This window comes from Pelodiscus sinensis, chromosome 10 (assembly GCF_049634645.1).
Source record: "Pelodiscus sinensis isolate JC-2024 chromosome 10, ASM4963464v1, whole genome shotgun sequence".
Taxonomy (NCBI): Eukaryota; Metazoa; Chordata; order Testudines; family Trionychidae; genus Pelodiscus; species Pelodiscus sinensis.
This window is the reverse complement of record NC_134720.1, coordinates 24,582,202-24,596,191: the sequence shown is the minus strand read 5'-3', so window position 1 is coordinate 24,596,191 and position 13,990 is coordinate 24,582,202. Positions and strand designations below refer to the sequence as shown.

General features: G+C 37.3%; 1 long non-coding RNA gene across 2 annotated transcripts in view; it reads right to left on the bottom strand.

Annotated features, from left to right (window-relative positions):
- Window positions 1-13,990, bottom strand: part of LOC106731508 (uncharacterized) — a 156,816-nt gene that overhangs the window by 53,591 nt on the left and 89,235 nt on the right. The window contains exons 2-3 of one of the 2 annotated variants that reach the window (XR_012906233.1): window positions 9,836-9,920; window positions 6,103-6,210 (exon numbers count right to left, since the gene is read on the bottom strand). This is a non-coding gene — a long non-coding RNA (uncharacterized LOC106731508). Of the gene's footprint in view, window positions 1-335; window positions 6,211-9,835; window positions 9,921-13,990 lie in introns of those variants that run through there. The other variant, XR_012906232.1, reaches the window with a different exon arrangement.

The following is a 13,990-nucleotide window of genomic DNA, read 5'->3' as shown; positions in this document are numbered from 1 at the left end:
AATATTTACAAAAGACAATCTTTCTGTTGGAGAAGTTACTACGAAAAAGCTTCATCATGAAAAAGTATAAATTACATCAAGACAGGTGGGCCATAAAAAGACAAGTTCAATGGTGAGGCAATTGGCCTCAAAAATGCCATACTCTGACTATCATCCGATGCATAACTGTGCATGACCAGATAATTAACTGAAATCCACAGAGATAAACAACACGAATACTACTTTAACATACAATGCTTTAATCTAGTTTTTAAACATTTCAAGAAACAAATACAAGTCGTGTATTAAACAGCATGGCCAGTTATACGGAGGCCCTCCCCACCCAGCCCCCAAACACTGATTTCTGTGGGAAAGCAGTTACATAACAGAAATGAATTTGGTCTGAGTGTTAGTAAACTCACACTATTGAAACAAATTGTTTGCAGTGGTTTTGATATTGCCTGAAGATTATCCAGAAAAACTGGCATTATCCACACTCTCTACTTAAAATACTAGACATCCTAGCAAACAAATATGAATATATCCATTACACATACATGTGTTTAAGGTCTGCTGAAAACAATTAGACTATTCCAGAAATAAGGTAATAAACAGGATGAGAAACAGTGGCAGGATCGGCAGGCCTTATAGATAAAGTATCAAAATATACCTGGGTAAAGTGATATTATCAAAATATTAGCCCTTACAGAGAGGGTTGTGAATTAAAATGCCAAAGGCAGTGTCTTTAGCTGTTGTGGGGAGTGACGATATTGTAAAGTGTAAAATCATCTTTACTGTTTTTTTTTAAATAGTCTTGATTAACTTTCATATTCCCCCCCAACCTCCATTAAAAATAAACTAATGTGGGAGGAACAGGGCCCTGTGTGGTTATAACTAATAATATATGATAATACTAAATATTCATTGGATTAGTTTTAGGCAACAAATCCTTATTGTCATTATTTGCAGTTTATTAATACAGGCTATGGGTATGTTGTTATGCTTTCATCCAGTAGTGTTGTAATGTTATTAAAAGATGCCATATTTATAAAAAGAAACGTTTTAACAATCAGTTGAATACTATGTTTTGTTTTTTAAATGGTCAACATAGATCCCAAGTTGACTTACTACCTTTACCCAGCATTCTTCAGCAACTTATCCCAGGCTGGTGGGATGGGCTTTCTTGTTGGTTTTTGTAGTGTCTATTCAATACAGTGAACACAAATAGTTTTCTTTACATAGGAAGCTGGACACACACATACATCCCTGGCTCCCTAGCACAAGACTGAAGAACCACTTTTGCAAGCTCTTGTGATTTCATTGTGAGTATCACAAGTTCATATTTTTCCTTGGAGCCCCAGCTCATGGAGACAAGTGATTATATAAGGAATCTTAGGTTGCTTGCTTGCTTGCTTGCTTTTTTTAATTAAGTTTCTAAGCCTGTATGGTTTTGAAAAAGTCTTGAAAACGTGAAACTTAAAGGCTCAGAACTCCAAAGGCTAAAAATAACCAATCAACCAACTCAAGTTCATTATTTTTGTTTTAATCTCATTATCTTTTTTAGCCAATTTCATGCTTTGGTGGGGTCTGGACCTGAATCACAATGTTTGGGCTGGTGATCCTGAGGAATGCACAATAATTAGCACAAAGGGTAAATACAGCCTCCATGTTTAGCCTAAGGGCCACACCCACTTGGTGATCTGTACTGGAAGTGCAGAAATGAAGAATAGAATAGGCAGACCATCAGCAGCATGAGCACTGGAGCTGGCTGGGACAGAAGCTGGGTTGGCTGCATTCTGCTTTAGTGGCCAATAGGTGGTGATGGTGTGCAGCACTCTTAGTCACAGCCTGTGGCACTCAATTTAAACACTTCCCACCAGTGTTTCCTCTCCACAGCACAGCTTCACAGGTGATTAATCAGCCCCCTCCCTTTCCCCTCCTCCCCCCCCAGTTAGTCAGCTCACTGCTCAGAGCTCTGAGCCTCTGACTAGGTGGGGCTGATTAATCGCCTGTGAAGCTGATCTGCTGCCCAGTTTAGAGGGAACTCTGCACCCCACCATTCCAAATGCAATGGGGTAGAGAAGCCTCCTAAGATGGGTAGACTTCAGGTAATGCTTGTCTACCTCACCTAAAGCCTTACCATGGTGACCTGTACAGGCTTAACTTCTTCACACACCTCATTGGATTCCTGTCTCACTCACTTTTCCTGCACAACAAATGCCTTCTCTCTGGGAAGGGAGTTTTCAACAGAACTAGAGTCCCTGTTCTTCTCAGTTCCTGGGCTTTGGCCCTTGTGGCCCAATGCAGGAGACGGCAGGACATCAAACCAAAATCCTCAGAGTCAATGGCTCTTCTCAAGTGTTTGCCAGGAGGCTGTTTATCTAGAGCCATTTTTTCCTTACTACTTTTTGTCCTAACAGACCTCTTTTAAACTAAACCAATACATTAGTACAGTAAACATTCCAATAAACCAGTCAACATGCAATATTCATTAATTATTGCTAAGCAGCTCCCTGTCCATCACAGGAAGTTCCTCAGGCCAGTGAGGAGCCTGGACAATACAACAAGGGGACATCTAACTCAATACATACTTCATGCAGCTTCCTCTTAAACATAAGCAATGTTTAAACCTATTCACTCATGGCAAATCTTCAGGGGAAGGTGGCAGTAGACCTGAGCAAATAATGGATTTTTGTATTGGTGGATGATTGTAATTCATAATTGCTGTTGTAAAATTCATAGAATTTAAATATAATATGAAAATATATTGGGGGGTTTTAGGATCAAATTACTGTTGTTTAATCAACAAAAGCTTTGTTCTGAGAATATCCTATTTACTCTTACTCTGGCAAATTTTGGTTAAGGAAGAAAGATATACAGCTCTAATGTCTACTGGAAAGGCAAAAGCAGAGTATGGTGAATTCAGATGAGTTGACACCTCATCTTTCACTCCCTTTAGAATGCTATTCATTATACACAGGTCCTGGAATACCTAAATCTGGCATAGGGCCATGAACTCCGTGAAAAGTAAACCTGTGGTCTCTGATTTGGAATCTTTGGCTTTCATCTGCCTTATCCTGACTATCGAAAGTTAATACCTTTTTAGGTTCTCCCTTCCATAACAAAGTATTTATTTTATTTTTCAAAATCAATCCAGCCCAGAGCTGGTTTAATGATGTCACATTCTGTTAATTACACAGGCTCAACATTCAATGCTCCTGGCTGTGAAATATGCCCAGCCTCAATATCTGCATTTGACAATCTTACATGGTATTTTGGCTGCTGGCACTCACACCCATCTGTTTGGATGGCATTGTGCCCACTCATAAATTGGTTGGACCTTTTCATTACCACATAGATCAGTTATGGGTTTGTTAGTTCTGCAACCAACAAAAGGCTAGCTAACCACAGAATCCTTAGAGGACAGCAAAAGATGGGCAAACACACATAATCAACCTGCTCTGGGTTCATTCAAAATGAAGATAGTACTCCTAGACTAGATCTGGTTACATGATTTATTGTAAACAATTCATCAGCTGAATGTAACCCTTCCTTCTGATTTTCAAAACATTTACAGACACAAAGATTTTTACTAACCTTTTCTATACTGTATTCAATGAGCAGTTTATAGAATTCACTCACCAGCTTTTACATTTCAAGCAATGGGACTATTCACAAACACAAACTTTTCACTTGGCTGGTTCACCATGTATTATTACATTTAAAGTCACGGTATTGTTTCTACTACCAGATTAGATGAATGAAATGTTTTAAATGAATAATGAATGGCAAATAGTGAGTGGCCAATTTTTCAACAATGTTTAGGCAAAAATACCTTGGTCTTATGTGAATTTGGGCATTTACCTGAAACATATTAGTTCCCCAAATAAACATGTAGGCAAAAGCCCCAAGGGGATTGTTCACACGTAAATCAAAAAAGGCAAGAACACAGTCAAACTCCACAGCATTTAGAATTTGAATTAAAGTTTATGAATGCTAGTTGGTATAAATTGGCTTTGCTTCACTGAAGACAATTTCCACCATCCGAGGATCTGGTCCAGTTGTTCTTGTAGAATTCATTCAGCTTTGTTTAAAAACATTCCCCCTCTTCTGAACTTGCAGATCAATATTTTATGTCAGCATCATGTTCTGCTAAATCACAGTGATGTGCAATAAACAGCAGCAAATACAATGGGAACCAGGCCAAAGGAGAATATTATTGGAAATATTTTAGCTGCTGCTGCTGTATTTTTAATAATATCATTTGAAAGCCATTTATTAATCAATTTTTGTTTCTTCTTAGTCACCTGTCAAAAATAGTCTTCATGGCACTTTAGCAGAAACACAAGGAGAACCACTCTATTGTGAGACCCTTTTTTAAATGTTAAAAATATAACAAACATTTCTAACATGTTTTAAAAAACAGAGTTGCCAGAGGAAACAGCAGTGGATACAAAAGGTCATTAAATGTGGTTGTTTAAAAAGAGACTTTCCCTGGTTTGCCAATAGCAGTATGTCAGCTTTTTTGTTTGTTTGTTTTGCATCAGTTAGTGCCTGATGTCACTCCTGATGTTCATGGAGGAATCCAGCTTAACAGCTCCCAGGTTGCTAAACAGCCCTGTTTAGTTATAACGTGCCAGATCTCTTTTGTATAGAACCTTTTTTAATCATTTCAGCACTTTAGTCAAACCTTTATGCAACATTTTTTATGCATACTAATGTAATGGGCTAAATAAATCCCAAGTATATGGACAAAGGCAAGCGCAGTACAGAAAACAATAGTGTGTTCCCACATGCAACACCAGGTGCACATAGTTCAATAGATATTATGTTGTGTAGTCTGCCATAACAGGGCAGAATGTCATGCAGGGCCAGTCCAATGTGCTGTGTGTTGCTCCTGACCTCAGCTTCTGTCGCATTTTACCTTCTGCTATTGCTTTCATTTTGTATGTGTTTGTATTCTGACTTGGTGTCTATGATTCTTTCAACCTACGTTGATACCCGTGCATAGATGGCTCACACTTTATGTCCAGAATTCCAAACTTACCAACGCATTTCATGCTTGCATGCTTCACTTGAGTAATGTACATTTACTTTATACATTATATACAAATTTAGATACAGCTTGAGTTAGTCCATTTTTGCCATTCTTCTTCATAAGCAATGGAAGATTTACTATTTCATAAATCCAAGGTTGTAGAATGGTTTCATAGCTGTGAAACTAGAATCCTGCAGACAAGGTTATATTTTGTAGGATACAGCCATAGAATTATCATTCCCTGCTCAGATAGTTGGTCTCAAAATGCCACAGAATTCTAGAATTTCTGCTTTCGAGGAAAAAATCTGTTTAATACTGCAGCGCCTTCTTTTTTATTGAATGTCCCTTCTGCTGTGAGATGCCTCTGAAAGATAAATTCTAAATCCTTGTTTACACTTAATCAAACTTGTTGACATTTACATGGCAAAATAAACCAAAATCTGAATACATGAATGGTGAAGAAAAGAAAGATATAGAGTACATGGATACTCTATAGAAGCTGCTCTTGCATGAAATTCTTGTCATTTGTTTAATATGCCGAAAGTTTTACCACATTGCAATCTGGGAATCATGCCAACTTAGAAACTAAGACATAGATTTTTCAGTCTAACTGTGTATATAAAGACTGAATACAGTCAAAGCTGCAAATTAAATGAGTCTTTCTATTATTCAAATAGAAGATTTTTAAACTTGTGTGTGTGCGTGTGCGTATATGTGTGTACATAAACAACCTGTAAAAAAGAGCACATACCAGTTTCATGAACCTAATCATACAGAACTGCAGGGTTATGTATGCTGAAATATAGTGAAACCCTTCTAAATTAACACTTAATCAAGGGAAGAAAAAGGTGCTTTAAATAATTATTTACACTAGCCCTTTCCTTTTGGAGATCTTGGACCAAATTTTGCTATTAGTTACAACAGAGTATCCAGGACTAAATTGTGCAAACTTTTCTCATGCTAATGTGCATTTTCTCATGCACATCAGTGTGAATAAGGGTTCCAACATCTAAACCTTCATCTTAAGTAACTTTGTTGTCATTACAGAGGCATTATTCTAACAGTAGTGTAAAGTAAAATCTGACCTTTGTGGTGAGGAATGCTCGTCTTCTAGAAAACATTTGTGTAAATAACAGGACCACCACACAATTTGGCATGAGTCCAAGGTACAGAATATCAAGAGAGATGCAAATCTAGAGAGACAGAGAGAGAGAGAGAAATAGAGAGAGAGAGAGAGAGAGAGAGAGAGGTTGATAATGCAGTAAAACCTTGGACCCCTAGTCATGGACTAAGGCCCAATTATGGTAAGTGTTGAACAACCACAGACCAAACACAGTTCCTGCCCCAATGAATTTACCTTGCTCATCACTACAGTGACCCTAAGCCCTTTCCAATAGTGCATCCGGTGACATGAACGCATGCAAGCTTGAAAGCTTGTCTGTATGACCAACGGAACTTGGTCCAGTAAAAAAATATTACCTCACATGCCTTGCCTCATGAACAACAGCTGTCAGGGTAGTTCATTCTCTCCCCCATCCTTTCTCCAGGGAGAGAATTGTATGTCCAGCATAGTGCTTTGTTTCGGTAGGGTTGGTTTGTTTGTTTTAAATCAAGCCTGAGGTACATTGCTGTGGAGAAGGCTGTGGCACCATTTGCATGCAATTATTTCCTATTAATATTAAATTCAGCATATTAAATACAATTAACTAACAAACAAATAAATAAAAATACAATGCTGTATATCAGTGATCCCACAGAAAAGCCCATAGAGCAGGAAAAATTGTGCGGGAAATTATTTCTTTCATTCTACGGCATTCTCATCAGAAAAGTCTCAGAAGTGCAGGCATGTATCTGCAAAAACAATGAAGAGTTCTGTGACACCTTAAAGACTAACAGATGAATTTGGGCATAAGGTTTGGTGGGTAAAATCTACTTCATCAGATGCAGAATGATTTTTACCCATGAAAGCTTATGCCCAAATAAATGTGTTGGTCTTTAAGGTGCCACAGGACTTCTCGCTGTATTCAGAGAAGAAGGTATGCATTGGTAAATTGGGGCACACTACTTTAGCAGTAATTGTGTCCTGCTTTCAATGTGCAAACCATTTTTCAATGCCAAAACATTTGGATGCACGGCTGGAGCATGCACATGGACTTCCTGAACCTCCACACTACTCCCTATCCCATCATTTTATGTCCCTCACTCTGCTCCTACCTGCTCTTATTCTACTGCAGGAATATGGGATTGGGTAGGAAAAAGCTTACTTTAAAATAAACAGTGCAAAATGGGAAAATTTATGGCATTATTAAGATATTGTTTTATTTTTTGCTTAATTAACATTATATAAAGTATGAAAATTAGTGTGGTGTGAATAACTTGTGTCTGACTTACAAATTACAATATGGAAAAACACCATATGATATTGCTGTTGCTATAAAAACTATTTTTAAAAAATCAGAGCACATATTCAAATTACAGCTTTCAACTTGAATTTGGAAAATTTTCATTCTGAGATGTTTGTAAGTAAAGTTTCTGACTTAAAAATAGATCATTGTCTCCTTCTCAGCCTAGATATAAACAAACTTTAAATAACTCTCCTATCAAAGAGTTATTTTGATATCAGAATGATCTAGCTTCATGTTTGCAAAGTTGTAACTTGGAGTAAATTAAAGGGGATTTTTAGCTTTAAATACTGTAGTAGTGGTGTGTTAGTTTTTTTTTAAGGTGATTAATCACTCAAAGCCAGTGTGAACCATTCACTTAATGCATGATGTGTACGCTCAGTCCTTTTTTATTGTCTGAGTTTTCAACACCCAACTGGCCAGTTTCACCCCACTTAACTAATGCAACAGAAAAAAAAATCAGTGGCACACACTTTGGATAAATACCTCTGCACTGTACATTTGCCAACAGAGTCTCTGAGATCAGCTCTGTAAATGTCATGATCCTTAATGCTATTGTGGTATAAATGAGGAACGTTCCTCAAGCCCATTTGGCTAGGCTGAGTAGCGCACATTGTTTTTCCCAAGAGAAGAAAGCAGAGTAGTAAACCATTTTTGCAGAATGTCATTCTCCCACAACAGTTTATGAAAGAAACATCTGTGACAAGAATCTCTAATGCTTTTCTCAAAGCCACTGCTGACAGTAAAAGAGCATTGCTAAAAGTGGCAAATCACCACTCCTTCTAGAGCATGACACCTAATTTGCTATGTATCGCGTGTATTTTCTTCACATGTGCTGAGAGACTGTGACACTGATGTGGTGGCTCTTGTCCAAGCTTCAGTTGAATAAACAATTTGGCCATATAGTGGGCAAGCTGGCATGTTTAGAAATATCTGCTGTCCAGCACATGTTTACTTCACCTCAGGGAAAGGTTTGTTTAAATTACAGATTGCAATTTGGGGATTTAAATGGAATCTTTAAAGGCTGTTTTTAAAACCCTAAATAATCTGATTCATATAGAACACACACTGTAGTTTTGGAAGATTTCTTTCAAGTTTGTTTTGCTTGGTGTAATGTGGGTATTTTATACTACCTGAAAATACAAGCAGATCAGACAAAAGTAAGTGAGAAACAGTAAATATAGTGCAGCTGCTAAAAATTAATTCATTACTGGACATGTGCTGATTGTGTTACAAAAAGAGGACCATTTAACATAAAATGAACCACTCAAAGTATACCTGGCTCAAATGGAATTGTGTACATTTAATTAGCTCTTGTAGTTAAAGAATTTTAAAGGTTTTACTAGTTCTGGATAATTAATCAAAGCTGTAATAAGCCATGTGCTGAGTATATCAAGGACTGTACAGGTAATCAGGACAATTTTTATAAATCACTTTTAATACAAAAATCTGCACAGCTGCTGGAAGATTCTGTTCCCTTCTTCAAAATAAGATCAGCAAATCAGCAATGACATATCCTCTGAAATTTAACATTTTAAAATTAACTTTTATTTTAAAGTTTCTTAAAGATGGAAAGAAGGTAGAAAGAGGACAGGTTCTGGTGGGGATCACTTTAGTTATCCGTGCATTCCCCATTCCCATGAAGAAGTTAAACATTCTGACTTGTTCATTAAACATTACATTTGCCAACAAGAACATTTTTAGTCAAATTCTGCAATTTTTTTCACTCTCCTGAATTCAGTGGAGGTTTTGACTAAGCAATAATGTAGCAAATATATTTATAGATATGAGATTATCTTTCATGTCATAGTGCCTGACCCTGATAAGTGTTGAATGTGCTCGACTTCAAGGAGACAAATGTGGTGGGCTGGGGTAGGAACAGCCATGAAACTCAAAGAGCAATGGTGGAAAAGACTAAACTTGTTTATTACAGAGGCAAGCATACTACCTTCAGTGCAGATGAATAGTACAAGCAGAGAGCTAAATGTTATATTTAAGGCGCTGCTAGCATATACTGGAGGTAGCTGCAGTAGCTCCATATTCACACTGGATTTCGCCTTTTTGTGAGGAAAAATCTATGTTTTGGAGAAAGCACATGCATTATTTGTTCCATTGATTGCCATTGGTATCATTTTTGAACACGTTTTGCAGCAATCATTAGAGGAGTGAACTGAGGTTTAGAATTGTTTCCATACCAATATAACTAGCACTGCTACCACTGGTAAAATTAGTGATGTTTCATTGGGGAAGCATGCTTATCTTTCTCTTTGCCTGTGAAACCTTCAAGATGTTAAGTCAGTAAGCTGTGTACAGAGTAGAAAGGTCTAGATAAACAGAAACACCATCAGCCATTATTATTTATGGGTCCCACTCATTTGGTGCGTAATATCCATCAACATCCTAAATTGCCACTCACCATTAAATCTAGAGATTCAAAATAACCTGTCTGCTCCTGGAAGGCACTGAAGAACCTCCCCTCCCATTGGAGCCAAATAAAGCACCTGAAAACACAAGACCCAGAGGTTCAAATCAAGAAAAGCACTTAAAATACTTGCTTAACTTCAAGCACATGAGCAGTCTGAGTGAGCTTGATTCTCCACTGCACATGTCTAGAGCATTGGCAGTGTGTGTGTGGTAGGGGAGGAAGAATCAGGGATACCTGGGTACTCTATGCAGGCCTGATTCTTAGCCACTCAGTGTAAGTTACAATTGTATGGGGAACCTTTAAACTATGCTGCCTGGGCAAGGTCCCGCAGGAACTTGACAGCAACAAATTGGCCAGAGCAAAGCTTCACTATGTCATGTCCAGGCCTCTCCCATCTCTCTCCCTGAAGCACCACCTCACCCTCTTCATCCTTCTTCCTACTTGCCTCCCCCTATGTCGTTCAGCTGAGTTTCAGCACAGCATGTGGTCATGCTGAGGAGTGGAGCTGGTGGCATATCCACTGTTAGCTTTGTGCAGCCTACACAAGGGAAAGTTTTATCTGATGCTCTCCGGCCACTTCAGATTGGGCTTCCAGCCCATTTATTTCAATGGGATTATTCACATGCTTAAAGACAAACACTTGCTTAAAAGCTTTGCTATAGCGAGCAATGCTCCATATGTCTGTCTGCATCCGACTGTTGTTTCTTGCCTTCCTTTGTAAGCTCTTTGGGGCAGGGACCATCTTTTTGTTCTAGGTAGTACAGCACCTAGCACAACGGGGTCCTGCTCCATGACTGGGCTATCACTACATTGCACATAATAATAACAGAAAACTACCAAACAGAAATATTCCAGATTCACACAAGGACTTGAATCTGAGGCAGAGCATTGCTAAACAAAACAGTTTGTTTGCATCTTATTTTAAAGGAAATCTTCAATAGATTTTAAACCAAAATATCCTCCTCCCCCCCCCTTTGCTCACTATCACTTGCTTTTGTTCATGTACAGCAGCTATTCGAGATAGTTCTTTTCAAAGTCCCTGAGGGCATGTCTATACAGCAACATTATTTTGAAATAACTAGTGCTATTTCAAAATAACCATCTGTGTCTACACAGCAGGCACGTATTTTGAAATAATGTCGAAATACTGTCAAGCGGGAAGTCTTCTTACTCTGACTTCTGTAACCCTCATTGTACAAAGAGTAAGGGAAGTTGAAGGAAGAGTGCTCTATTTCGAAATAAGTGCTGTGTAGATGCTCCCAATTTCAAAAAAGCTAGTTCGAAATTAGCTACACGACTGACGTAGCTCAATTTGTGTAGCTTATTTTGAATTAAGCCCTGCTGTATAGATGCATCCTAAGATAGTACACATATCTGGAGAGGAAATTGCATTTGCTGTGTAGTATCAAGCACATCAATATATCATTTAATTTTATTTTTCAAAGCTCATTTTCTCATAGTGAAAGTGTTTTGTTATCACCAGCCAAAATGCTTATGGCCAACATTTTGACCATCCATCCATCCTTCCCCATAGCCATAGAGTTTTCTTTTTTTTTTTTTTAAAAAAAAAAAGCCATTTGGTGTGCTGGATGCTATGTTAAAATGCTGTCAATTTCTGATTTTTATAAGGCATACAGCTGTTCTGTCCACACCACCCAGTAATCCTTCCAAATACCTTGGAAAGACTTTGCTAATACTTGCATGGGAGGACTAATTATTTTCACCAAAAAATAAAAAATAGAGAGATTCCGATTAGGGAAACACAGTGCTTGTAAAGGACAACCAGAGTGTGTTATGTGTCTGTCATTGCTTACCCTTATTTCAGTGAATAAGGCACTTACACATGACTTAGGACTTTGTAAATTCCATATGAGATTGTGTTAAATACTTTTACACTGTTGATACTAGATTTTTGTGTGGCCTACACATTTTTCCAGCCCTTCCTTTCATGCATTTCTCTGCTTTGTATTTTAACATTGTTTCTAATTTCTCTAATTTATACCATAATCTATGGGGATGCTAAAGTTGAAAAAGTCATTAAAAAACCAGAGCTCTCAAGCAATTAACCTGTACTGGTTACTGGTAGGCAGGAGAGAGACATTTTTACATGGGTATTTGTATATGTCTCACTATAGTTGACAGGGCCTCTTCATTGTTTTGAAGAAGCCAAGCTGTCCATCCAAATTACTGAACATCATTCATTCATTACATGAAAGTATGAGGGCAACTGTGGTATATGAAAACATAGACTCAAATACATTTGAAATCAACAGAATGTGAAGTTTTGCTTCTTAACTGGATTTGTTCAACATAATTAGCATGCTGCTATTCATAGCTTGCATTGCATTCTCTGTTTATAAAATTTCAATTATTCAGTCAGGATTTAGAAACAACACCATGTGACTTGAGTGACCAGTGTGTAGGCAGAACTGAAACAAATACTTCCCAAGCAGTACGTCAATAAAGCTACTTGTATGAGTAATGCTAGCAGGCTTTTGCCAACTGTTAACTCCGATATTATACCTACTATCATCTGGTGCAAGAGCCATTTTGTATATTTGTAAGAAAAATTTACACTTCAGAAACCTGCAACTGGCAATAACACATTATTTTAAGATACTGTATGTTTGCATTTAAATATGTGTCAACATAAAAGTATTGATAAAACTTCTTTAAAATGATACCAAAGTATTCTGACAACAGGATATTGTGTTCTCAAGATAATAATTCCCATTATTTTGTGATTAACAAATCACAATGAACATAAATTTTTATTATAGGCCTAAACCAACACCTTGGATTTAAAGCTTCCTGAGATTTAGAGGGGATTTGTAATTTGAAACCATATCTAGAAGCAAATTTTAGGACTGGGGCCTATTGGTTTTAACCAGAACGCTGAAATAGCTTCAATCCCACAGATTTTAGGAGAGGATTGAAATCCATTACCAGGTTTGGATGTGAATGTTGTTCCTAGGCTCATTTCTATTGTCAGTTACTAGTCACTCTTGTGATGTATCATATAGGCTGCTGTTTAGAGATGTACATAATGTAGCTTTAAATTTCATTGGGAACCTAAACAAAACATCTGGCCCTAAGGCTGCATGTTCAAATACTATAGTCCCATAGCACATTACACCAGTTAACACTTCTTTTCAAATACCACCCGCATAACAATTAACCTCACTTCAACCTTCAGGTCTCTGATTAGTGATGGACTATTGTTTAAGTTCCATTAACATAGCCCCTGTGTTGCCCTATTCTCACTCAAATGGACTAATCAAATCAGTCACCAAGGACTTAAACTCAGGGTTCAGCCTCTTTAGTAAGCGGTGACTTTCAATTTAAGTAGAATCATGTGTATCATCAACACAGTCACAATTAGTATAGATCTAAGATGGAAAACATTCCTAATGATCCCCAATTTGAAAAATATTAAGGTTCACAGGATCCCAGACAACTACAATATGAGAATTTATTTGTGGGTATACTAGAAACATTACAATATAAATGGATTATTCCTTAATGCATCACCTTGTAACTAATCCTGTATCTGAAAGTCAACAGAACATAATTTGGATTCCATTTAATTTCTGGATGCAAATGTTTTTCTGAACCCCTGAAAAGAAAAATGTGTTAATTCATTTTTTCACTAACTGTACCATATTTTAATGTAAAAATTAAAACATTGATTATTGTTCAAAATATAGTTAAATACAGAGGGCCTCATGACACTATTCTAATTTGGATTGCATAAGTAAGCGTGTTTCATATTATGCAGCTCAGTTTTAGTGATTTGTCATTTTAAAATTGTATATTTCTCTGCTTTGGTTTTTAACACTGTTTCTAATTTCTTTCAAGGTAATGGATGTTTATACCATAACCCGCAGGAATGCCAACACTGAGAAACCATAAAGAAAGAGTTCCCTTGAAGTTAACAAGTATCAGTTCCTGATAGGTATGGGAGACAAATTTTCACATGGGTATCTGTATATGTATCAATATGGTCAACACACTGGGCCTCTTCATTTTTCTGAAGAAGCTGGATTGTCCACTCAGATGATTGAACACAATTCATTCATTACATCAAGGTATGAGGGCAACTGTGGTATATGAAAACAGAGAATCAAATACATTTGAAATCAACAA